The sequence below is a fragment of the Lytechinus variegatus genome, chromosome 1 (assembly GCF_018143015.1).
Source record: "Lytechinus variegatus isolate NC3 chromosome 1, Lvar_3.0, whole genome shotgun sequence".
In the NCBI taxonomy this organism is placed as follows: Eukaryota; Metazoa; Echinodermata; class Echinoidea; order Temnopleuroida; family Toxopneustidae; genus Lytechinus; species Lytechinus variegatus.
Window position 1 is genome coordinate 37790522 of NC_054740.1, and position 26038 is coordinate 37816559.

The following is a 26038-nucleotide window of genomic DNA, read 5'->3' on the forward strand; positions in this document are numbered from 1 at the left end:
AGCACTGTTTTACAAGATAAAACGGTATTGATTTCCTAGTAGCTTCAATGATTGATTCTTGAGAAAAGCTATATGAATCGGTTAGCGAGGGCCCATCTGTCGCTAACTTCCTGGAGGAGGCACCCCATAATCAGTTCTCTCTTGTCGTCGTCGTCGTTGCAAAAGAGAAAAATGTGACCAGCCACCCCAAAACCAACAATAAATCTCAAGGAAACAATCATTTGGTCCACATGAGGTAAACATTAAAAGGTGACTTATCAGAAACAAGAGTTTCTTGGACACACAAGTTTTTACTGGTTGCTTGAATTGGAGTTTTACTGAGATTACACACCGTGCGCATTTATGCTTGAGTGAACCATAAACTTCATTATTTTTATTTTTAAAGCTTATCATGTATTCAGTACTGTGTCGGTAATTGTTGATCAATTTTGACATGTCATATGATTTAAAATTTTATTATGTTCTTTTCCTTAAAAACCTCATACACGTAATTCTTTTTTGTTGTCTGGTATACCAACGTTCTTGGTTAGATGGTAGGGCTGGTGGTATCGATAAAGAAATGACGCTACCAGACCTAAATCTACCTCCGTCAAATTACGTTTTGTCTACTTCTTGTCTCAATATTGAGTCAGCCATCATCTTTAAAAATGCGGAAAAATGACGAATCAAATTAAAATAAGGAAAAATACCCACTATTGTGCTCGGGGAAACAAAAGTTTCACTCGAGTATTATATAATGTTTGTATGTGTGAACGTGTACGCTCGCTCTCATAGTTCTTTTGGATGCAGGCCTTAATTTGTTTCTACACTGTTAAAAAAAAACTGATTTTACAGAAAAGGGAAAGAAGATTTTGCAAAAAGCAATAACAGAATCATTCTGTAAATTCATAAAATAGGAATTTATCAGATTAAGTATGTTTAAAAAGGGGAAAATGGTGTTTTATTAAACTGTTAAAGGAAATCTGTAAAGGTTTCATACACCAAATACCAATATCCTGTAAGATTACGCAATCTGGTGAGATTATAGGTGTTCTCGAGACTCTGCAGCAGGAACTTCTTTTATTTTAAGGATAAATTTTCTAACAGTGTAGGCCTCCCCTCCCCCTATTCTTTTCGTGCAGGAGCTCAAATTTTGATGTGCGAATGCTGATTTAAAAAAAATATCCCTGAGGAAATGCAATGCCCTTACCTTAACTTTTTGTCCAAGTCAACTGCGTCGTTTCCTTACCTGCCCAACCCCCCAGTGTAAACGATATGAGACGTAGTCTTACCATCAGTGGGGGGGGGGGAGGTGTAGCTTGCAACATGTTGAAAATATTGAAACGATAGATCTGAAGAATTATAGGCTCTGGGAAATTTGTCCTTTGACATCGCCATGCAATCTATTAGCTTGATTCATTTTCAACTGAAGTTGATGTCTTTAAGGCAGGTCTGCCATAAAAACGTCGGGAAAGAAAAGAATAAAGTACGCACTTCGAAAATAATTAGATAAGTATAACTGCGGTTACTCATGTTGGGAAATATCATGCCATGATATTTTGACGGATTTATCATATTGAAGCTAAAGAGTTTCCTTCATAAACCCTTAGATCATAAATAGTCGAAATAGGGTGGGGTGTTAAGCAAACGGGTTTTTTTAACAGTCAAGAAGGAAAAATACGTACAAAATAATACGAAATGAGACAGATTCTACTGAAAGAGGAATGACAAAAAAAATCATCAAAATATGGGTGATAGGTACGTTAACTCCATGAGACCTAATATGCAATGGATTTTATTTGGATGACACAAGATCACGTTTCAATTCAATCATACTCTGTGCGTAAAACGAAGAAAGCTTCATAATGATATGGCAAGTGTCTATTTGATATACCCTTCCACTTCTTTCGCTACTCTCTTTTCCCTTTCTTCCTCATCTTCCTGTCCATATATCAAATTTCTACTTTCAATTATTACTGTTGTTGAAATGTTGTTTAATATGGCTACAGTTTGCTCATCATATTTGCCACAATCGCACATTAAATAGGTTATGTTTATATTTTTTACCTTCTTTGATTCATATTAATATCATGACGGTGTAATCAATTCGCTACATTGAATTCCCTTTCATATTCTTTCATATATTTCATTATTGGTTTTAGTAATTTTATTCAGACCACGCTTTTTGTTGTATCAACAGGTTTTAACTTATCAATTGAATTAAAGAGAGCAAAATGTGGACATTAATATTTTTTATTATAGCAATATACCGCTTGTCAGATTGCAATGTATGTATTTCTCCCCTCTGTAGGGATCTTTCCATCAATATTTCCTTAACCCGATTGCTGAGCATACCACATAAAATTCGCATTCTGCATTGCATCCTTTTGGGGAAAGTTATTTTCATTTTTTTTAACCGATACCTCAAGTTTAAATTTTTCAGTATATAGGCAAAAATACTTGATTCAGACCATTTGATCGAAAGGTGCTCAAAAATGAAATGTCGCGGATGGTATTTCAATTGGATATAAAATAATGTAATTTTCTGGAAGTTCAAATTTACCTATAATTTATGAGGGTCTCTTTGGTCTATTAGGCCCATATTCTGAAGTCGGGTTTAAGTTAAACTCAGGTTTAAAGTTGTGGTTTAAGTATGGGAAGCCAAACGTATCAATTTTTTTATTAAGTTGTATGTTTCTTATGTTTACTGTGCTCTTTCCTGATTCATCGATGGTGAAGCCAATAATTTTTTTTATACTTCCTAGAGAATTATGAATGATTTAAGAGCCAAATGAGCTGAAGTATGATGTCTCTACTGTTAGTGATTTATGTGACAATTGGCTCGCCATACTTAAACCACAACTTTAAACCCGAGTCTAAGTTAAACCCGACTTCAGAATACGGGCCTTAGTCTCTAGTGTCCAATACAAAAATACCAACTATTCTATCTTATTAAATATACCTTGCAAAGATTAATTGAGGCATTCTGGAATATTCATATTATGCAATGAACTGCCAGCCCCCCTCTCTCTCTCTCTCTCTCTCTCTCTATATATATATATATATATATATATATATATATCCACTATTCTGGACGCTTTTGTATTGTCCTTTTAAAATGAAAATTTTCCTTATTTCTAGAATCGCCCACTTCTAGAAGACTTTTGAATAACAATGTAAACAACATAGCTAATCCTATTGTCCCGTTCCACTGCAAATGTCTCTATTGTCTAGCAGTCTCTATTGTCCAATACAAAAAAAAACACATACCAACAATTGCTCTATTTCATTAAATATGTGTACCTTGCAAAGATTAATTGAGGCATTCTGTAATATTCGCATTATGCAATGAACTTCCTTAGAGTAAAGATAACTAAATGACTGGGTATACATGTAATTTCTCTTACGATTCTTCTTATATATATAAAACAATATAAATGTTTTAGCAGTCTGACATTCATCCAGGCCAAGCTAAAAACTGTCATTGGATATAAATTATGTAGTCCTTACATCATGTACATGAAAGCACAAGATTATGGCAAATTCTTTGTGTCAACAAATCCCCAAATGCAGTCAGAAATGATAAATGGGTATCAGGATTTCAAGAAGCCCCATTACTGTCTAGACCGTCCATGTTATTGAATATTCAATGTATTCTATAAATATTTTGTTTTACTATCACAATTCGCCATGTCACATAATATGATTCCACAAAACTCGTAGATTATTTTCATTTGTTTATTCCTTCAAACTATCAACATTTGTCGTACGCATGTCCGCGATGAAATGACCAGGCACAATTTTGAGGGGGAGTGTAGATGATGTTACTTTGTGGGAGGTTAGGATAGGCTGCCAAAGAAAAGCAAAATAAAAAAAGAGAAAGACGAATAATGAGAGACAATATCGCCGCAGAGTACCGAATGAAAATACCTCTATCCCGAAACTCTTTGTAGATATGTAGATAACATATCAGAGGATAGATGATGTATTCAAATTTACATTCATGCTAAAAGGAAAACCCGAAAACTCCAACTGAATAGTTTTAGATACAATGATCATGATGATTAAGTAAAGCATGCCTATTAAAGGGGTGGTCCAGGCTGAAAGTATTTATAGCTCAATAAATAGAGTAGAATTCACTGAGCAAAATGCCCAAAATTTCATCAAAATCGGATAACAAATAGCAAAGTTATTGAATTTAAAGTTTAGTAATATTTTGTAAAAACAGTCGTCCTGAATATTCATTAGGTGGGCTGATGATGTCACATCTCCACTTGTTCTTTTGTATTTCAATATGTGAAATTGGGTTTATTAATTTTTTTTCTCCAAGAACTAGAAAAATTGGGTTGACAACTGATTTAGTGCATTAGATATTTATTGCTGCAACTTATTTCATTATAAGGGAGACATATTATTCACACAAGTATGAAATAAAGAAAAAAATATGATTTAAAGTAATAACATAAGAAAACGGAAAGTGGAGATGTGACATCGTCAGCTCGCCTAATGAATATTCATGACGACTGTTTTCACAAAATATTGCTCAACTTTAAACTTCAATAACTTTATTATTTGTTATCCGATTTTGATGAAATTTTCACCGATTTGCTCAATGAATTCTACTCTGTGTATTAAGATATAAATATTTTCAGCCTGGACCACCCCTTTAATGATACACTCTGTGTTCTTATATATGTAAGAAGTAAAAGAGATAATGAATGGAAGCCAATATCGCCTTGGTGCACTAAATGAAAATAACTGAATCTCAAGTCTTTCCAGTTATAGATAACTTGCTAGAAGATAGATACCGACATGTCATTTTACATTCATGCTAGAAGGAAAAACAAAACCCTGAAAATCTCCAATTGCATAGGTTGAGATACAATGAGAAAGTAAAGCCTGTCTATATTAATGATACACTCTTATATCAGGTAACAAAAAAGATGAGAGATAATATCTCTGCGGTAGCGCACTGAAAGGAAAATAACTGAATCTCGAAACTATTTTCAGAGTAGAATGGCCAACAGTGATATGACTGATAAATGAGGTATTACATTTTGAGCAGAATACTTGAAAAAAAATACTGGCGAGTTGTATTTTTTCATCCAGGCACAAACACAAATGGGCTATACACACCAGAGTGTTTTAGCCAGCTTACACTTTGAGATTTATTTTTGTAACAGATTCCAAAAGTTGGTTCAAATGTCGGTAAAAAAAAAGTATCCATGCAGTTATTTTAACCAACATTACTTGTTGTAGGTCCATACCTGAACCACCTTAAATGTTGGTTATACAAAAACTCATTACCACCACCACCAGTACCACAACCATGGTCATTGCAACCACCACCGCCATCACCGTAAGCTTTCAATGTCACCACAAACTCTATCCCTGTTATTTTCTCGAACTTTAGGTTTGATTATTTATATTATTATATGGAAGATAACAACTATTTATCATATTTTTTACATTCCATAGCTATAGACGATGGTTGGCTGGCTGACTTTGACACCCGCAATCCCGTGTATACGGGAGTTGATGGCACGAGGCGTCAGCAAACAAACGAATGTGGTAAGTTATTTGTCAGTAGCGTCGCCCTAAAGGATGTTCAAACAATGCATACTAGTCAAAGGTTTACGTCAACAAAAAAAGTTGAAGACGCCCATGGCGCTAGCTCAGCAACTATTCTTTTGGATATAAACAAACTGCAAATATACATAAGTTTAATCAACCTAAAATCCTACAAGACAATTTTGGTATAATCTAATCCAAATAGGAAAAAATATATGTAAACAAACATCGAGGAGAAAGACTGATCAGCATTGGACAAAAATAAAGTTTTGAATTTTGAAAAGTTGTTAAAATGTGTAATTGGGACTTCACATTCGTCACATTGATGGTGTCATTGGGATGTAGGGCAATGGCCCTTATCTCTGATTCAGATGACTTCCAAATTCTTGTATTTTTTTCTTTTCAAAACCTTTGCTCTTATTTCTTATTTGGGACACACAAAGGGCTTGGAGTGCAGTCTACATCTAAGATATGGTTCTATATATCTATTAATATGTCAAATGTTAGTCTGTGCTTGCAGATAATCGTGAACTCACATTTGCCACCTGTGTCTGTAATATGTTGTGAAAATTGAAGACCTGAAAAATTGCAACCGTAAATCACCTAAGGCTTAAAGTAAAAAAATGAAAAAACAAAACATAAAGTGACCGGAAACACCACCGCATTTCATTCCTTATACTGCACGTGATACAACTAAAACCCTCAGGAGAGATATTAAAAGATTTGCAGTCACATCTATCTTTGAAGCATCTGCATATATATGCATAACCGACGCAGGACCTTCATTTTCATTCATATAAATATATATATATATATATATATATATATATATATATATATATATATATATATATATATATATATATATATATATATATATATATATATATATATATGGTGTTCTCTTTCCATATTACGAACAACATCATTCAACATTCAATTCCATAGACTTCATGGTTGTATGTCCTTGATACAACACACATAAAAATTCGACATTTTTTTTTATTTCAGAAATATAAGGCCTTTGTAATGTGAACCTAAATCATGATTACCCTTCTCCCTTTGTTTTGTTTATCAGCTCTGCCATGGTACCCGCATGGTTGCAGATGTAAAGAGCTCACCCAGTTGGATTGTTCAAGGCTTAATCTGACACAAGTTCCCTCCAACTTACCGTCCAATGTAACCAAACTGTAAGTAATACATGATTACTTATTAACGTGTTTATTCAATTTTATACATGTGTATAGCACATTAAGCAGCAATTTCGCCAGTAGCTCTGCAACATATGTTTGTTTTTAATCTTAGTGAGGAGAGGGCGTTACGATCTGCAATGTCCTGATTATGCCCCCAGAAAAATGACATTACAATAAATAAATGAATAAATAAATAAATAAAATGAATAGATAAATAAAAAAAATAAGAATATTATAATATCAATTATTAATTAACACATTTTTGAAAATAAGTAATCATTATTCATGTGCAATAACTGAGATTAAATTCATTAATAAAACAATATCGTTGATGGAGCAATATAATCATTTCTTGAAATTATTTTTTTATCGTTGATGAACAATTCAATTGACGATTAAACGATGGCATTTAGTAGCATAAAAGGGAGGTACGTTCCCTGAATACGCCGTAAGGTTTTCGTCCCTGGTCATTTTTGGACATATGATCAACATGATCAAGCCGGTATCCATCGGGTTAGAAGAATGAGGAGAAGAAAACGAAGAAGAAGAAGGGAAGAGGAAGGGGAACGAGAAGGGAAGAGGAAGGGGAACGAGAAGGAGGGAAAGGAGGAGAAGAAGAAGAAGAAGGAAGAGGGGAGAGAAACGAGAAGGAGGAGAAGTAGGAGGAGAAGGAAGAGGGGAGAAGGGGGAGAGAAGAAGAATAAAAAGAAGAACAAAGAGAAGGAGGAGGAGTAGAAGGAAGAAGGAAGAGACGGAGAAGAAGATAAAGGAGAGGGAGGAAGAGAAGAAGTACATGTTCAATTCCCAATATCGACCTTCCCTGGAGTCCTGTCAGATTAATTTACTCTAACATTTTTAACTCGGTTGTTGACTTGAATTGCTAAAATATTCCGATCGCCGAGGATTTTCAGATAAACATCCAATTTAAATTTCAATCAGACTGTTCAAGTACAAATATAAAAAAAGGCTGATCCGATTTCGTATATCATCAATTCAGAAAGGGGAAAATATTTGAGGAATATCTATTATTATGCATAAACTGAAAATAGATTTCATTATAAATTTATTGTAAGAAAAATACTCTTTTTATTTTTCACAGATTTTTCAAGGACAACAAGATTGAAAGTATTGATACAGAGACATTTGCCAATTTATCGTCGCTTGTATATCTGTAAGTAAATGCACCTTAAGTCTGCCGTTTAGCTAATGTGATTGTTTTCCTTTTTTGATTTCATACTTGCATTTGATTGATAATTTTATTGTGTAAATCAATCCAAATTTAGATGGAAAGCGGGCCATTTCATAATTCGGCGTAGAGAAAAAAAAGCCCCTTTGTCATGTTTGTACACTGTAAAAACTGCGGTGTTAAAACTAACACCAATTGGTGTTAATAGAGGACCACACCCTGAGGTGTTAAAATTACAACCTAGAGATTAAACATAACACCAAAGAGTGTAAATGTAACAACAAAATATGTTGTAATAACACCTATAGGTGTAAAACTAACACCACCAATATAACACCGGTGTAAAATAACTGGTGTGGTCCTCTATGTACACCGGTTAACACCACAGTTTTTGCTATGTAAAATAGAAAGCGATGTGGTGAAATGAAAAGCAGTGAGAATTATTTATAATTCACTTTTTTGGCTCATAGTTTATGAAATCCTTTTATAATTCTGGGAGAAATTATGGAGTATTTGACAGTTTCCCAACTTGTGTTTGATCCGTTTCCGGATTCATTGTCTGGATTCTTACTTTTTCAGGCGCGGGACTATTGACCTATTGTGACGTATTTTTTTAATATTAGATTAGCCAAGACAGATAGCCAAGCGCGATTGGTCAATTGCGCGTCACGTGATATGATCGAAATCCGTGTATTTCCCCAGCCGGTCCACCTTCGATGAATATATTGACCAACCGGTCCGTGAATATATTTTTCTACTTGTATGGCGCCCTCTTGTGGATTAGATGTTACCAACTACACGGAAATAAAATATGTGGGACTAAAGTATCTGGACTGGACTCTAACTTAGATCTAGGGCTAGGCCTAAAACAAACTTGATTTGATTAGAAAAGGGCCATTCACTGCATTATAGTAGTAGACTAAAGCTACATCTAGATTTATACCAGTTCCATCAATCACTGTGACTATCGTAAACAACAGGCTGCATGCATAGTTAGGCCATTTTTATCTTCATCATTAAAGGCTATCTAATATAACAGATATTGACTGATGGGATGTGTAAAAAAACATTCTTTGGACCGCCTAAAGGATTAATATTTTCCCTCGTGATCATATTTTCCCTCAGCGCTGCGCGCTTCGGGAAAATATAAATCCGGCGGTCCAAAGAATGTTTATATTACACACCCCATTAGTCAATATCTGTATAGTATTAATCGAGCGTCATGATGGGCATTGTAGAAGACGATTTATGGCGCTAGTTCATGGTCTGTTACAATGTTTACAAAGTTTACACAATTGGGTTAAAAATGCACGCGTTCTTTGGGTAAAGTAATATACATGTATAGCACTATATCCTGCATAGATCTGCTTAAATTTACCAATGAAACATGATTACGTTGACCCAAAACACATTCATGTTTTCTTTTAAACCAATATTGGTCATTTTCTTACTTAACCTTTTGTTCAGTGTCCATGCGTATATATGTACATCTCGTAGTTATAAATGTGTCAATATTTAAAACTTAAAACCAGGCGGTTAAGGCTCTTTTGATGCCAAATGGAGCAGTGTCTCGAGTCTTATGCGTTATTTCATGTACACTGTATCTGCCTCAGGTTACTTGATTAATTACTTCTGATTGAATAACAACAGATACAAATCTTATACGGTTTCATGAAGAAAAAATGAAAATAATCAGCAATGTTATTTATCATTGTTGAGCCTACAATCTCATTATCCCGATCATGTTCCTTTTCATATTCTATATAATTGCAAAATGAAAAATAACGATAATTCGAAATCATGAATTGTTACTAGTTTTCCTCGCTTGCATGTAAGTTTCCAAGAAAATGTACGCTGTCCAAAACTTAACAACCCCTAAAAATTCCTTCACAACAACACTGATAATCTTTTTTGTTTCAGCAATCTGATGGGAAATGAACTTACAGAGATCAGATCAGGTTGTTTTCGAAATCTACATCGACTGTCAAAATTGTGAGTAGTGATGATGATGGCAAAGTATTAATTCACAAGATTTTCAAGTTCTTCCATTTCATTTAATCGTCTTTACACTTTATGATCATAAATAATGAGGAGAATGCAATACTACTTTTTTGTGTGTACTAATTACGATGCATGAAACTAATCCTATTTTACTTTAAATAATGATTTCATGTTACATTTCCTAATATCGGAACTTAAAGTTGGCATGATTTGTCTTTCTCGTTATGTGTTACCTTTTCATAATCCCACGTGGTCCCCCTGAAGTTTCACGACCAAGAAGAAATATTCTTATTTTCTGAATATCATATCGTATTTTTGTATTTGTATTACCGTATTTACATAATAAAGCATGCATGCAAAATGCAACCATCCTTTTTTCTTTGTTCATTCTCATCCTACATCTAAGCAATGGTCCCAGTATTTCTTGTCTACTCTATATGTAATCTTATCAACTCAATTTTGTGATTCAAACTGTTTCATATTGGCCTTGCGCAGACGTGATGGGATCCTAGTCGTGGTACAATTCTGATGTGCATGAATAAGAATTCCAAAGATATTTTTCTTATCACGACCACGGAAAAATAAGGCTCATTTGGTCGAAGAAAGGAACGGAGGAAACCCAGTCGGAGTAAGTGCCCGTAAGAACAGTGTTCCTCCGACCAAGATACTCCTGAAAACCAGTAGGATTATTTTTGCCCAGACGGAACTACCCCAACGTCTCCTCCAACTGCATGGGGATCCTTCGTCCGACCGCCCCCCCCCCTTCCAAAAAAGAGCCTTTGTCTTGGTAAGAGAAAAATATCTTTGTAATTTTAATTCATGCATAATATAATTTTACTCCAACCCGGATCCCCCGCGGTTGAACGAAACTAGTGCGAGTATTTGTATTATTATATAACTACAAAATCTGTGTTTAATAAGGTTGAAGCACTCAAAACAGAAAAAAAAAGTTTACAAATAAATGCATTTATACATGACGTGCCCTTTCCGTTGCCATTTTACTTTCAGATATTTGTCTGAGAACAAAATTTCAAATATCCACCGGGAGCTTTTCTTGGATTAAGTCATCTCCATTGGCTGTAAGTATGTGGAATCTACTTAAGGATTGCCTTATAAAGCTGTATGGTTGTACATAAACCTACCCACAGCACATATAATTGTTTTTTTAAAAAATGTAAGTTCAAACACAAGATTTCGGGGGAATTGGTTACTATTCCAAAAACAATGGCGTACAGATGGGGGAGGGGGCTTGTGACGCTTGCCAACCGCAACCCCCTCCCAAAAAAAATGCAAACGGCTTTATGAAGCGCCTAAGATTTATTCACATCTCCATCATCATTGTATGATTTTTACAATCCGTAAAAGTTATGTTACAAAGTACGTCTGTGAATAGTTAATAAAGACTCTATAGATTTAGTTCGTTGGTAATTTCAAGACGCATTTACAAAGCAAGGAATTGAATAATCGCATACATTTTTTTCTAAAATGGTGTCGTAGATTGGTAGATGTTATGAAAATTGAAATTTTCATTCCATTTTTATTTATCTGACACAGATTTCTGAACCGAAATGAATTACGCTCCGTTGAACCAGGCACGTTCCGAGGTCTTGAAAGGTTGTATTGGCTGTGAGTATATTATTACTATTGCCATTCGTCTTGTTATATATACCGCGATAATGCATGTGTATTATTTATTTTGTAGAGAGTTGATACGCGTTACACGCTGGATACATTTTGAAGATGTAAAGTAAACATAAGACTACCGCTCCCCGCTCTCCTTCTCCCCACTCTCTCCCTCTCTTTATCTATCTCTCCCTTTCTCTCTTCTTCCTCTCCCTTTTCTGCATTTTTTTTTATCTCTCTCTTCTTTGAGTTCCTCCTCTGCTTCCCAATTACTAACCATAAAAAAATATTTCATATTTTATTAATATTGTATAAACTATTGAATGTTTGCTTTAAAATGGAGATTTGAGCTCTTAATACTTTGACTTTCAGTATTTGATACCTCAGGGTTGAATATCTTCAACGGATTTTTCATAGTAACTAACAGTGTTTTTTGTAGTAGATTCGATCCAGAAATACTACAAATGTCGTCGCTTTCAAAAGAATTAGATTAGGAAAACTCATTCTTTTTTTCAGTTGCATGTTGATGTATATCCATATGGTTTATACGTCACTAACAATAAATTCTAAGATATGAAATAAATTGCATAACACACTTTACAAAATCATATAAAGTATTTTTTATTGTTTGTATACTTCATTCATACATTTTCAGCAAAGCTTTAAAAAAGAATGTATTAAATGATAAATCATTCGATCCTCACAACACCTGAGCAATCATCATTCATCGAGTATATTTTTTAAAGTTAATATTGCTGGTTAAATCCCTTTAACTTATTGCATTTATAGTGATATTTTCCTCTAACTGTCAGAGAACTGCAAAGTTTGGACTTCCATAATAATGTCGAAGCCACACTGAATAGATAGGAACCACTTTCAAAAGGGGTTAAAATTTTGAAGGAGATGATACTAAAGAACTTATGCTATATTAATTCACAGTAATTGGGAAATCTCTCTTTCGTCCAAAATATACCAAAGATATTTCAATACCATAAATTATAGTTTTTATTTCAGATTATATATGATAATGTAAATGAACACATGAATGTTTCATTATGCCGCATTGTGTTATACTCCCATTATGTTATTATACTTGACTATGTTTCACTTAGTATTTTTCAATTTATTGAAAATCCATGAAAACAGTATGTGATAAAAATTATCAGATATCCTAGCTGTATAATCATGATGATATTGTGATGTATTTAATGCTGTCATTGTATATCTTATACAACGAAACATTCATTTCAAGTGAATGAAGTTTATCAATAAATTCGGATTCTATAATTGAATACTTGCACTAATCTTTTCCTGGTAGGTGCTTCATTAAGCTGTTCGTAAGTTAAGAGCGACTATATGAACGACTGGTGATCCTTTCTTTTCGTAAATGGTATATACATTGGCGATAGTTAGCGCGCAAGAACATGAAGGATCACCAGTCGCTTTGTTAAAGTCGCTCTTAACTTACGAACAGCTTTATGAAACGGCCCCTGGACTCCCAAAGCCAGCCATAGCTAATGCAATATATATTGTGTATTTATGTAATATTAATACACAGCTGGATACCATTTTGCCTCTACGCTCATGCTTCATTTTATTTATGGCAATATAACATGAAAACGAACGTAAACCCGAAGAAATCTGTTAGATATAATGCGAATTTCGACTAGTGGAGGACTCTCGTCTGTCTGTTTATTATGTCTATTAGGCTATTGTCAGCAGTAATAATGAACAAAGTCTGACATTATTTACAGATGGTCATTTTCCCGACATAAGAGAATTATAAACGGTTGGTCTAATCTAGTATAGGCCTGGGTCTATAGACTAAGTGTTAAACAGGAACAAACAGTTTAATATCTAAGCTAGATTTAGGCCTTATATAGAACTAAAACAGGACCTAATGTGTGTGTTCGACATAATCAACAAACATTGTAAAGAACAATTACAGGGAAAGGAAGTCAGTTAGTTATTCAACTAGGCCTATACTTTGTATATAACACAAATGTCTTCCTTTCCACTACACGTGTCTAGATCTATATGAAGAATTTACTGACTAATGGAAGTAAAATGTCAGAGTATACGGTTTGTTTTGCCATATTTCGCAAACCATACCTGCATTTCTACGAGTGGGATTAATTTGCAAGAATTTGAGACAGATATTTGCGTATATATCTATCACACATGTGGATTTTTTCTACAAATAGCTCATTCTTGCCATGAGAATGTATTAAGGCTATTGTATTCAGAACATGTTAAGCTTACTTTTGAAGCCTTGGGTTCATGATCTTGGTTCTTAATTTTAAGGGAGAGCGCAGCAAACGAAAAAAAAATAATCTTGTTTTCTGCGTGCCACCAGAATTGCGAGAATCTCACAGTCGCGGCATTGCCAATTTGAGATCTAAATAATCACAATAATTTCATTTCCAAGCACCCATAGCTTTTGACTTCCTTGTTAGACAGGTTCTAACTTTTAAACTTAAGAGATTCTTTTTTATTCTTCTTAGACTTTGATACACATCAATTTAAATCCAGGGATTTGGAACCCCTTTGAAAATAATCGAAGCATCCGGGATAATGAATTACTAAAAAAAATACTGTTACCCTAACCCTACGGTCACACCAAAGAAACCGACTCCAAACCGACCGATGACATCTCATTGAGAATACCGCCACAACGTCGATCGTTCTGGGATCGGGTTAGAAGATATGACTGCGGCATTAAGAATTTTAAATCATGGTTTCATAGAGGGGTCAGCTTAGCCACTGGGGCGATCCTCTTACATGTAGAGGATTTGTTTTGTTCCATTATTCTCTTCTTCGCAATCATCTTCCAGCCAAATCTCACCGGGACTGTTGAATGATGACTTGTCGGTGCGTTTCCGCATTTTTTTTTAAAGAACGTTGTAGTTTTATACTCTGTCGTGATTACCATCCCTATATACTTCCGGATGTTTCAAACAACCTTACAAATAAAATGATTGCTTTTTACCCTGTGTTAGGTTGCTCGGTTTTATTGAGTAGTTTGGTTCAGGATGATTGTAAGGACTGTAATCAGTTGCATGTAGAAAAACGATGATATTTGTTAAACTATTTGCTTTAACATATTACAAATCCCGAAATCAAGTTCTTTTATCAGTAGATCAAAATCTAAGCATGCATACAAATATCAGATGAAAAAACAAGCATATTCATTGCATTTCCAAAGTTGGATTGCACATATATACTGTATGCAAACATAAAAGAAGTGTCTAAATATATTGATCTATCTTCGATAATCATTTGTCTGATTGACTATTCAAAACAGAGCTGGCATAACCATATTAACTGCCCCGCCTCACCCTTTTCCTTTTAGCCATCAATGTGTAGGGGCCGCGGAACGGTTTTCAAAGTAGGGGGAGGCTGACCATGCAAAAAATCACAATCCTATGGTCATTTTTACGTTCTTGTACACGGTTTTGGAAAACAGTGGGGGGCTGAAGCCCCCAGCACCCCCCCCCCCCCGCTTCCGCGGCCCCTGATGTGAATGTGTGCCCACCAATTTTTTGTATATCTTCCGCAATCTCCACGAATTTTCAAATAAGATAATAATACTGTAAAGCTTATAGTCACAAACTTAATAGCATCGAGCAGGAGCAATCGAATCAATATCAAGGTCATTTCGGTCCAGAGAAATTTTACATGAAAAAAGGGGTGTTCACTCGTCCAGCAAAAAAATGAAAAAAGTCACTTCTACATGAAGGTCATTGTGGTTATATTTCTACATTTTGCCACACCTACCAGAACTCCAGGGGGTGCTTTGTATGGAGAATAACAAACGCAGCACCCCCTGGAAAATTCTGGGGGTACTTCAGTGCTTCGGCGCTTCACCCTAAGCACCCGTGTCAATCACTTACAAATAAACAGCCAAGAAATATAAAACCAATATTTTTTGTTACAGAGACACTTAAAATGCGCTAGAGGGCTTAAGAGATTGATAAAAACAACTTTCCAAGGACAAATAAAATTTCAAAATAACGTTTCAATTTCGTTTTCTGTACGATAGGATGTTTACACAGTATATTCGACGTCGTATTGACGTTTATTCATCATGCACTCAGATTTATTTAAACAATAGAGCCAGTGTGTGTGCGTGGTAAAGAGAAAGCAAAAGAGTGAAATATCGATTTAATATCATGGGGAAATAGCAAAAAGAAAACATGAAGGACCCGTAAACGGTAAACAAGGTCAGGGGAGCCGTAAGTCGGGGAATACGCCCCTTCGTCTTCGCTCGGGTCCCGGTGGAGAGTCATCGCGGTAAAATGAGATGAGATAAGGAAGTAGGATTCAGAGAATAGGATTGCAGACATTCACATATTCAAATAAAGAAAGAAAATCCATATTAACTTTTTTCCCTTGGGAAGTTAAGAAGCACTAGAATACGTAACGCGATAGCAGACATTTACTCTCAATTTAAGGAGATTTAGGGGAAAATGCACTTTTGTGGAAAGTGATAGTGTAGAAATGATGTGGTTTATTTCGTCGTCTAGAGAAATGCTATAAAGCTTCTTTCTTAGAATAGATTGTTTTGAAAAGGTTTTTCCCTTCGGCTACTCATCCCAAAATAGTCGCGATACCTCATGGAAAAAGTCTCATTGATAGGCAGAATGTATTGTGTGAAGCCCCAAACACACCCACACACACACACCATTACTGGCAATATAAACTAGTACTTAGCCATGCGTTTATCTCTCTTCTATCCTGTTTTTGTTTCCGTTAAAAACCTGAGAAACTGTTATAAAATTTGTATTCTCTTTTACGCCAAAACATGTCAATATGCTTCGGGATGTCGGGATGTAATTAGAGGTATCGAGATTTGTTGGTTTTGTTAAATCAAAGGTTTTATTTTCCAAACCATTTCATTTTTCATAAGATAATGATTTCTGTTTCTCATTTTAATCACTATCGTTCGTATTATTTAAATCTCCCTACTTAATGCAATTTTATATTAGCCAAAGTCACAGTCGTATATAACTGCATATCTTTCAATCTTTAATTTCCTTTTCATTCAAGATTATAACATTTTCTATAGCATTCCAAAGTAAGATACAGAATGCTGTTAGAAAAAAATGGACTATCCACAGACATCAAGCTCCCTTTTCCAGTGATCGGTAACACATTGCAATTTCAGGAGATTTCCAAGTATGCATTCAGTATTAGGGTCTCTGAGTCTTTTCCCAGAAACCAAGATGATACAAGAGAACTGAGGATTTGCAGTCTTCGACGAGCTTCACCATTCGCAAACCTGGAAAAAAGCATGCAACTGGTCTAAGAGTTTCTCTTATATTCGAGCATAGAAGGGGGAATAAAAAAAGTAGTAATGAGTATAAAAATATAATTGTATATGAAACTAAAATAGCGCGTAACACAAAGTTGTTCTGATAAGCGCTGGATATTATTACACCGGCTAAAAGCATGGCTACGGTAATTACACCCTCGGGCATTCAAAGGATTCCTCCTTTCAGTTACTCATTTACTATACCAGGATTGAGAATGGGTGATCTAGAAACAGGCCTTGTGGGTGATGCGTGTGCTGAGATGAGACTCGAACCCCAGATTTCGCGGTTCATAGTCCCGAGACTTATCCAATGATCATGTGTATATTTACACCGTTCATATCTTTTAAATGATAATGTCAAGCCCAACCCCGAGCTAAATCCTTTCCCCTCCGACAAACACTTGACCCAGCACCCCTTGGGCAGCACCTGATGGGGGGGGGGGGTAAACGGGTCGTCTGGTTGTATACAAGTCATCAATTTGCAGTGATATTAAAATGTCTCTTTGGGCACTCTAAATTTCAAAACAAACATAAAAGAGAAAGGATTTTTTTATTGAAAAAATACATCAATTTTGAGAACTTAAACTACAACCAGCACACTGCAAAAAACTCCGGTGTTGATTTAACACCAGCCCGGAATCTATATATGCCCACACCAGAGAAGTATTGAAACAACACCAGTTTTGAATCAAACCGATGTTGTTTTGATACTAATTGGTGTTGTATAAATATCTAGCTGGTGTTAGACTCAAACGGAACTGGTTTTGTTTAACACTTCTCTGGTGTGGACACAAATAGATTCCAGGCTGGTGTTAAATCAACACTGGAGTTTTTGCAGTGCATACACGTGTAAAAACTAATTTCCGCTAAATTTACCTTTATCAAATGGTGTTTGCTCCCAAAAGCAGCATACCCCTATCCCTCCTCTCATGTATTTCGATGATTAATGCGAGCTGTATGGGGAAATGATCTTCTGCCGCAACTCTTTCAAACTGATTCTGTGGTTAATTATGAAAGGAGAGAAAATTATATATTTCTACGCCGACGGCGACGCTATTTTTGGCCAGTCTAAGTGGTACAGCCATCTCAACATTGTATGATACCAATATTGACTGCAGATTCTTGCTAAGAGAATAATGGATTTTATCACTAAACTAATCGTTTGTAAAGATAATATACTGTATTATAGCGCGTCACTGTTACGAGTCTTATCACTCGTAAGAGTGATGCTCTATATACAGTATATATATATAGAGAGAGAATTTTTGTAACCGCGACGCTTTCGAGAACATTGGAAACGTAATGCCAAACGCCCTTCGTAAACAATGGGCGACCAATAAGTCTTTGTTGAAAAGTGGTGAATCAAGACAGCAGTTTCGTCCTGGACTCTGGAAATACGATATATTTGCAAGTTTCCGTCAGCTCCGAAACTTAGGACGTAACTGCTGTTCCGGTTCACACATTTTCGATAAAGACCTTCCAGATGTTCTTTGTTATTTGACGGCCATCGTCCATATAAAATGCATTTACCCTGTTCTCGAATCCGTCCCCGTGGCGAAAACTTCCAATTATTTTTTTTTCGAGGTAATGATCCCCTGCCAAAACTTCTTCAAACTGATGTTTGTGTTATGAAAGAAGTGATGTCTATTTCTATGCCGACAGCGACGGTATTCTATGTTCTTGAAAGCCTTCTTTCTGCGTTGCAGTTCCAAAAAAAAACTTCCTCCTGCACGTCACCGGCATGACCAAGGAACGATGCGATGGCAGCATCTAAGAGTGAGAGAAAATAATATTGGCTCGTACTCTCAAAGAAGCGGATGTTTCACGTTTTGAGGAAGGTGGGCGACACAGGGGCGGATCCAGGATTTTCCAAGAGGGGGGACCTACTTGAGTAAAAACGGCATATTTACACACTTTGATTATATAATGGCTCTCAAGGGGGGCACGGGCCAACTGTGCCCCCCCCCCCGATCCGCCACTGGGGCGACATGTACCCCTGCCACCCCCACCCCCTTCCTCTCTCTCTCTGAATCAGCACATGGGCACCAACGTGTAAGTTACTTGCATGCAATGTGATCTCCACCTCTACTTCCCCGAGTGAGAAGTACAATTAACTCTGTCGGCAGACATGGCAGAACTGCTAGGCCTATGCCGTGTCTCGGCACTGAATAATCACATTCGTCATACTCTTGGAATCAGTTGTATAGTCACACACGATAGTCCCAATCATGGATATACAGTGCGTATCAAAAAAAAAGTTTACACTTTGAAAAAGCCATGGGAATTAACAAATATACAACATGTGGGTAATTTTTTTCACATATAATTATGGGTTTGGGTCTCATCTATCCAATGAGAGTAAAAATTTTGACAGAATGTTACACTTGAGTGAGCACTGTCCATTTTTGTAAAGCTGGCAGAAATCTGTTTGCGCAGAAATGCTTGTTTTCACGCTGTGTCAAGGGGAAAGGGCGAATTCAAACTTACCCTGCGAAGCATTTCTCATAACTTTCCCTAGCACTTTTAGCCAATTGACATAAAACGGATTCATTCAAGCATTTTGTAACAATTTTGCCGCCCAAATTTGAAATTTCAACACTTAGTAAGCACAACCTTTACCCTTTTTGTGCCAGCTGGATCTGAGGACATAAATGAATCTGAACAAAAGTTTATATCAGACATCTCCAGCATTTTTCACTAAGTTTTTATCATTTAAAGTTGGTTTACATTTGATTTTTCATTTAATACTGGTTTCTCCACACTTTTCCCAAGCTTGGCAATAATTAACAAAATGAAAATCAAGCCTAAGCCATTTCATGTAAATCACAGCTCAGTGTAAAGCAAATATCGTCACGATGGACTCGGTGTGTGGGGGAGTGGGGTGGGGCGCAATGCACTCTTCGAAGTGTTTGGGCAAGGAAACAAGTTTAAAAAGGTAAAAGATATCTTCAAATCAATTTTACTAACTAATTTCCACGTGTTCTTCATGATTAAGGTCTACTTTTATTCGCATAACTATTTCAAAGTTCTGCGCAAATCATTTTTCACCATCTTTTCAAAAGTAAGTGGTGCTCACTCAAGCGGAAATATTTTTCGACAGTTATATCGTAATTTGCTTAAATGGATCTGTACCAATGCTAAAATGTGGAAAAATCGTCAGAATATTACAAATATATAATTTTACAGGATTTTTTCTCAGTGTAAACTTTTTTTTGATACGCTCTGTATAACATCTTTATAGCACAATAAGTTGTGAGCATTATATTACATGACTATGACTAATTTGACGCACCTACATGTATCTTAAAGGAGTATGAAACCCTTGGAATACGAGATTTATTAAAAGAATATGATCAATTAAACCTTTAGAAAAAAATTGTCAAAATTTCACGGATATGAGCATTTGAATGAAGAAATCACTAATGAGATGGACATTCTCCTTTGGCAACGTTAACAAGACATATGATGTCACAGGTGTATGATTCACCCATTACTTATTTACTTACATTCTCACTTTTAGTACGTCTATCCATAGATTATGTGCTCTTTCCTTGGGAGGGCATGCAATATACGCTTCAGAGAATAGAGTTTGAACCCATCAATAAAAAGAGCAAAATATTTTTGGTGTATACTTTCAGCATTGATATGTCATGTATGTGCTATTTGGCGCATTTGGCCATATTCGTTTCGATTTGGGTCGGTTCTGGCCACCTTTGGCTCGATTTTTGCCACCATTCGGGTGGCATTTGGCTTTATTCTGGATGGCAAAAATTGATTCGGGACAATTATTGGCGATTCTGCACTGAATCGGAACCTTTTCCGGACCCATTCGTCTCTATTCGGAGAGCTCCCCGAATCAGAGACGAATGAGTTCCGAATCCACCAAAACCATCCCGATCACTGCCGTATTCGGGCAGAATCAGTCCAAATTTATTCGGGAGAAATCGGTTCTGGTGCATCCCTGGCCTTTACATAGAAGAGCGACCAAAAAACTTTGACGAGGATTCTAGTCATTTCATATCAGAATGACCAGAAAACTTTTTAAGGAATTTGGTCCAATTTCCATACATCTGCATGTCGCCAATTTTGCCTCGAATCGTAATGCGCTCAGGCCCGACAGGGGGGGGGGCTGTCTGAAACATTTTACATGTCCTTCTTTTTTCCTTTGCGACCTATTTTAAGATTTCCGTCGCCACTTCCTCTTCGTAATGCAAACGTTTTCTTAATGCTTTGTATTATCCAGGGATTTGCGAGAGAATGGAATACGAGACCTGGACGATGGGAATGCATTTCAGGATCTTCTTTCCTTGGCCTGGTTGTAAGTTCCTTTTATGATTATTGTAATCATTTGTAGCCTTGAATAAAGGATGTACAGCAAATGTATCGTTTAAAGTTCAAATCCAAGACCACTACATCATGACACCGGGACACAAATGCTTGCGGTGCATTGCAAAATTTCTTATTGATTGTTGGTCAGTGTGTTGAGCAAAACTGCGTATGCAACCGAGAATGGCCATTACAATTTAATGATTGATTGCAAATGTATGTTAAATATAATCGTACGAATACATATATATATATAAAAACATATAGATATACGAATACATATATATATATAAAAACATTGAGACAAAATATGAAACAGACATAGCAGGGGAAATTAATCTGACTTTAAAAAGAAAATTGATTTCACACATATATTACTGGGAGAATAGTAGTATTTGGCAGTTCTTAGCAGTTGTGCTAAAAATGAGGAAACATGTTCTACAGCTACCACATTACTAGAGTGTATGTATTTAAATACATGTAAAGAATAAAATGTTAGGTTAATACCAGGGACAATGCTAATTTTATGTATCATTGCACTCAATTCAACACTTTCACTGAGAAAATGTAGACAAATAAATGCTCACTTTTGGCATATAGGGCACTAAATGTATGGTTGCTGGCATCATAATGTCCTTTGCTAAGATCATACATACATTTGTTTATACATTAATTACTCAATCTTTCTCAGCATACTGGCTGAATGAAGCACAATCGTATACAAAGAGTCTGAACAGACCTTGGTTGAAAACCATTCTCACGAAAGTCTCTGATGAAATTCAGCTTTATAAATTAATTTTTTACATATTTTTTTCTTAATTACTATTGCTATGGATACATATGAACAAATTATTGGTATTGGAGAGCAATATGTAGTAGTTCATGTGATAGATCAGAACTGCCAATAACCGTTTACTTTCATATTTTCTTATAATCTGTCCTATAAATACATTTTTTTGTTTTTGTTTACTATCAACAAAGAAAACATTTACAGTGAAAATTTTGTCTACTTAAAAAAAGTGGAGTAGGGGCCTAAGTATTAACCGCTTATAGGGTACATGCACGTCTTTGGTTTCGCAAGATTAACCTGATTTTATTGACTTGGTTTCAATATTACTCTGAGTAGATATAAAAGATCTATTTATGTTGTGATGATATAAAGTTAAAAGAATATTTTCCTTTTGAGTAAAAAATAAATAAAACTGCCACAACAAAAAGAAATATTGTCAATTATTTGTACATGTTTCAATGGAAGTGATTTAAACCAATGATTAAAAAAATCATAGTGATTTAAATCGCGATTTAAATCAAGATTTAAATCAACGTAATTCATATCCGTCAACACTGGGTATTCAACCTCTTTATATTGTGGGATGCACGTAGGCCTCATGTACATGATTGGTCTACGACAAACAATGATATGTGAAGAGAAGAATCGAGTTACAGGCTGTCATATTTTTCACTAAACTAGATAGTGGCACGAGGCGAAAAAAAAATGCCATGAAAAATTATTCCCAGGGTTTTCTTTTTTCCCTGCGCCGGACTTATATGTCGTAAAGCCGATTGAAATCAGATAATACAATTCTATTCCTGTGCGAAACACTTAAATGGTATTGACAAGAAAAAATCGTCTCCGAAGTAATAATGGAAAAAGAAGTACATCGTTTCTACCGCAAACAAATATAGACATGATCGATGGATCAACACAATCTTCATTAGACGTGACAAGGATTTATTCCTCACATTTGTTTCCCCTTTTTACATTTTTTTGTAAATTTTAATCAGAAGAAGTAAAACGAAGAGTTAAACACGTGATTGTCTCCGATGAAGGCTTATGATCCTAAAATGGAAATTCTGGTAGGCTTATACAAGCTTTCAGGATTTTAGGAAATATCTAAAAGAGTGCTTGCCATTTGAAAACTTAAGTAGGCAGGGCCGATTCAATGAAGAGGTTTTTAGAAGATTAGTCTTTCGTGTCGCCGAAGACATGTGATATGTGAGATGAGGAACCTTTTGAAAACTGATTCACTTTCAAATCCTCCTTTGTCTCGCCCACCGACGGGGAATGCGAAACCTGAAGATCCGAAATGGCAACCGATCGTTGTCCGTCCGTCACAAATGCAAATTTTTTCCTTCAAGACTCTCTTTTGACGCATATTAGCAACTGCAGGGCCAGTGGCAACCAAACTTGCTAGTAGTTGCGGTGATGTCGAAGGTCACATGGTGTGGTCAAAGGTCTTTTAAGGTCGCATTATGTCGAGTACCTGGAATTTTTCTTTCTTTTTTTATTTCACATCTATTAAAATTCACCTTGCCATTCCCTCTTCCGACGCATATTAGCAACTGCGGGTTCAATAGCAGCCAAACCTGGGTAGAAGATGAACTAGGGTTCCATCAGGCTGAATAGGTCACATGGTGAGGTCAAAGGTCTTTTGAGGTCACAGTTTTTCTTACATGCAGGAGTTTTTAATTCATGCATACGTTAAATTATACATTATACCTGCACCTGCAAGACTCTTATGACACCCAACTTGATAACTGTAGGTCCAAATGCAACCAAACATGTGTGATAGATGAAGTACAGGAGGGGTAACATCGTGCAATGGTGCTGTCAGGATTGGTCAGGGGAGGTCAAAGGTCTATTGGGGTCAAATGGTAAGAGGTTACCGAAAAGACTAACACATAATTCGCAACCGTTAATCCCTTTTCATCTAAATTTGAGTCATGGATGCACACAATATGGGGAACCTTCATGTTTTAGTGCCATCGAATGTCACAAGGTAAGTTCAAAGGTCATCTTATCTCAAAACATTAAATGTACCCACCAGACTCCCTAATGATACATAATGTGACAACTGTTATCCCAAACAACACACTTGGGTGCCTTGGTGATTATGCAATAGGTGTAGATCATATTGTGGTGTTGACGGAGGTCAAATGATAAGGTTTAAGGTCATGTAAAGTCGAACATTTGAAAATAGGGGTCTAAACCGCGGCTCATACGTATCTTACATTTTTACTATTTTGTACCCCCCCCCCCCCCCCCCCACCGCGCTTAAGATCTTTATTTACAGCAAATTTGTTTACCTTAATGGATGAATCAAATAGGACTGCAAAGTATTTGTAGAATACGCGTCTCCTGCGGCGCGTCATAACAAATCGGATACAAAAAGCGACCTTAGGATAGACGTTTTCAAGCCATTGCCATTGGGAAGCGTTCATGTGGTCCATGGTTTCTTGAAAGGACTTTGGCATTTTATCGAACTCATTTTAACCCGATAGCTATATACAATAGTAACATTGCTCCTGAGCCAATCAAAAGTCGAGAAAAGTTGTCGGATATGACAACGTGTCTTACAAAACGTTTACAAAACACTCCCCACATGCCTTAGGTATATACCCAATGTATCTTGGTCGGAAATCATATCGTTCTAATGACAACTTTCTCTGATTTATTCCCATGCAGAGACTTCGAAGGGAATGACATCAGGAGAATCACCGCCGATACCTTCGCCACAAATTCATCTCTATTCGTAATGTAAGTATTCATCAGATCTGATTCGCAGTGACTCTTTCAACACTAATACTGTATTGCAATTGTACTTGCCTATCGTGTACCCTCAGCAATACACCCACAACTATTTTTATTTTGGAATGATATGCCCCGTAAAAAAATAAGGAATTACTCGATTATAGTAACCTACCGCCTCAAATATAGATGTTGTTCACAAACTTAACACAAAATAAAGGCAAATATAGTTCGTGACCGTGCATGCTGTAAAAGCATGCGAGGTACATTAATCGAAGCCATGTTCGCTGTTTCCGCATGCGGAATCTCCCTGTCGTTTTTCCTCATGGGACCATTGTCGACCAAGACGTCGAATCTGCAGTTCGTTAGCAAGAGCCATGGACAAGTGGAGGCGGGCGCTCAGGGATGGGAAATGGGTTCTTGCCCCCCCCCCCGAAAAAAAATCTACGACTAGGAAAAAGAGAAATAGAAATGGAAGGAAAGAAAAGGAAAGGTAACGACCGAAAATAACAATAATTAGATTTTCATGATAATGAAAATCTAATTTTGCTCGCAACTTTTTTTAAAATGTTCTCATATACACGATTTTTGTTTGCTCCCTCAAGACCTTGGAGCCATTGCGACATTGCAGAAACAACCTTTAAAGCTTGTGTATAGTTTTGGTAAATCCACCAAAATGCACCTATCACTATTCCAATTCATTGCTAGCTAATATGAATGGATATGCCCTATAACAGTTATGATGTGGAGGATATGAAATGAAATGTGTTTTACAGGATAAATTTTGCGATTTTACATGGAAATTTAACTTGATCGGGTCACCCGATCAAATTAAAATATCTGTGTGTTTTTGTCTTTCAATTAAATCCTATTCCAAATCATGGAATGGGCTGAAACTTTCAAGATATGTTCTTTGTCTGTAACTTTTGGATATCTAATCACTAAATTTATAAGATAAGTGCTTGAATGCCCATTTTTTAAATTTAAAACAAGCATCGCCTAGAGAGGGCGCTATATATCCAAAATTTGAATATTTGAAATTTTCTCAGAGAAGTGCAGTTGGAAAAATATCTAACGGTCTCTACGCTTCAGTAAGACTGTCATATTAGATGATATTCGATTATCAATCACATTATTGACCCTTTACCAAAGCTATACACAGGCTTTAAGAGTAGGACTATTCATAAAATTTGAAGGTCTCAGTTTCGTATAATGTCACAAAGTCCTGTTCGGCCACGTTGGGGCTGCGAGAACGGTTTGTACTAACAAGAGTTATTCGAGCATGGACGCAGACGTGACTCCTTGGCTACATCTTC

The 26038-nt window shown here is 36.1% G+C and overlaps 1 protein-coding gene across 1 annotated transcript in view; it reads left to right on the top strand.

The window, feature by feature from the left end:
• The first annotated feature begins 10999 nt into the window (after window positions 1-10999).
• LOC121413303 (relaxin receptor 1-like) overlaps window positions 11000-26038 on the top strand; it is a 47122-nt gene continuing 32083 nt past the window's right edge. The window contains exons 1-4 of the mRNA XM_041606084.1: window positions 11000-11009; window positions 11485-11556; window positions 21111-21185; window positions 24660-24731. The gene's annotated coding sequence lies outside the window, so the exon portion shown is untranslated. The remainder of the gene's footprint in view (window positions 11010-11484; window positions 11557-21110; window positions 21186-24659; window positions 24732-26038) is intronic.